Below are 2,464 nucleotides of genomic sequence, written 5' to 3' on the forward strand. Positions count from 1 at the left end.
ACCTCAACTCCAGGGTGCTAAAGCTCAGCCAGCACACCCTCCTACAGGGCATCACCAGGAACAAGAAGAGTAATTCTACTGTAAGATAAAAAGTTAACACAACACAGGACTTCTACTATTTCCTCAACAATGTGGTGTATCTGGTACAGGGACTTCAAAATGATCAGAGAACACATTCCCAAGCATGCTCAAACTCTGCAGGCTTTGTGAGAATGCCTCTTTGGATCAACACTTCCTTTAAGCCCATGGTCATTTTAAAGTATAGAATTTATTTACTTTGCTGTGACTTCCCAAACCAGAGATACCAGCGTTAGGGAAAAACTATATAATACAAAGTTTGACTGCATTAATATGTTTTTACAGTCCAGTCTTTCGATTTTTTACTTCCTTTTCACATGGTTTTGGAAGTTTGATATAATCCATTGTCACCTCTCCAATGGTCCAATCCTCGTCAGACTCTTACCCAGTCTCTTCAGAACTAGATTCTTCCTCTGTGCCACTGTCCTCTGAGCCACTCAATTCCACTACACCAACTTTTATAACGATAACATGTCTGCAGAAGCATTATCTATGTTTTATGTATCAAAATGATTCACAGGTGCTGTTGCTATTTCGTTTTGGAGCTTCTATTTTGCGTGTGCCATCTTCGGTAAAAATTCTTGCACCCTGCCCAATAGGCTGCTCATAGGAATTGCAACAATTGATAAACTTGCAATTTTCTTGATGAGTTTTGAATTAATCAGTGCTTGTTCTGAATATCTTCGCCGCCAACACATAGTAGCTCCCTAGATGTCCTGCAGACAACAGTAGCACCCTGGTCAGGATGTGAGGTGAACTTGTTACCACTGAATTGTTGCATTATAACCAACAGTGAATGATCAAGGCAGAGGTCCAGCAGCCGGGTTGGTCAAGTGGTGCACAGCGTGCAGGCGAAGACTGCTGGGGGCGGCTTAGAGGAAAATGGAGCTACCATCTTGCACTGTCTTAGACTGGTACTCTACTGTACTGCAACCCTTCTGGATACGGCAGAAGCTACACTAATTTATGGACAATCCCCCACAAAAGGCAGCAACAATGCAAACATGTCGCATGCAGGTTTAGAGGCCTTGGGTGGTATTCTCTGAGTTTTGGATAGCCAGATAAATCCTGTGATCAACTACAAAGAATAATATGTCTCTAGACCAAAGCAATCCCAGCCTTCAACTTACACCAATGCCCCAGAAAGGAATGCTCTGTCTCCAGCTCATTCTAAAGTGAACAAGCCTAGGACATTTGTGGTTCCAAGACATTTTTTAAAATATCTTATGAATATTGAATTTCATTGTGGCTGTAATACCATGTGCCTGCTTCCAGGGGATGGAACAGAAGTTTAGTCACATCCAACATCCCAGGGATTCAAGTAGTACTGATCGGGGAGAGGAGTGGATAATCTAATTTTGAATTCAACTAGCCGTCTTGAAAGATAATCTTGACACTGGCCTTTATTGTCAACGCATTTCATGCCCCTATAGTGTATGGGTTCTCTTCTGGACATAGACTGGACGTTTTCTGTAAAATGAATAATTTGAACAATGCATAAAATGATGTCCGATCACATTCATGTTTAATTCTGTTAGAATTGATGAAATTACAGGGAGGCATGATTTACCTCTATTTTTTCTTTCATTTGACACCTCAATGGTGGTTCTCTCTCTTTGATGTGTGGAAAGCAACTGTGAATTTCCGACCGATGTATAAGCTGCAAGTGATGTAGTCACCTAATTTGACTTATTGAATTCTAATTACTTGCGACAAAAGCTAACTTCAAGTAGAAATTAATTTCTCTAATTCTTGTTTAAGGGGAGAACGTTAAATTCCAAGGGGTATATTCACAAGAACGTGTGATAACTACCTCAAGAGTAGCCTAACACAACTTCCAACATCGCAGCCTAACGCAGGAAAATTACGCCGTGCCAACCAAGTATTCACAACGTGGCACTAGCATGTGCTAGTCACCAGATAACGTGTCAAATGGCTGCGCAAAATCCAACGCCACACCACAAAAATGCGAAACAGGAATGCAAAAAATCAAGCGATGAGGCCAATCGCGTAAAAAGATTTCGCAAAAACCAGCCACAGGCCTGCAGATCCCATGAGACTGGCAGGAAAACGCACCATAAAAGAAACAAAAAAAACGCCAAAACCAATTCAAACTGCATAGCACCATGGATGCACCCGTACCGAGTGCAGAGGACATGGTGAACTCACCAAGCCCACAGAGGACCAGCACAGAACCCCGGGGAAGGGCAAGGAGAAGAGGAAGAGGAAGAAGGTGTTCAGTCCGCAGGAAGACCGGATCATCGTCATGGAGGTGATAGAAAACTATCAACAACTGTTAGGCACCTCCCCTGCGGCACTGGCAACACAAACGGAAATATGGCACTCAAGCGTCACAAAAGTCAATGCAATCGGAGTGTCGAGGAGG

At 42.8% G+C, this 2,464-nt stretch overlaps 1 pseudogene; it reads right to left on the reverse strand.

The window, feature by feature from the left end:
* Positions 1 to 272: 272 nt before the first annotated feature.
* LOC146835012 (NOP protein chaperone 1-like) lies at positions 273 to 859 on the reverse strand (annotated as a pseudogene).
* Positions 860 to 2,464: the final 1,605 nt, after the last annotated feature.

The sequence above is a fragment of the Triturus cristatus genome, chromosome 4_2 (genome assembly GCF_964204655.1).
Source record: "Triturus cristatus chromosome 4_2, aTriCri1.1, whole genome shotgun sequence".
NCBI lineage: Eukaryota > Metazoa > Chordata > Amphibia > Caudata > Salamandridae > Triturus > Triturus cristatus.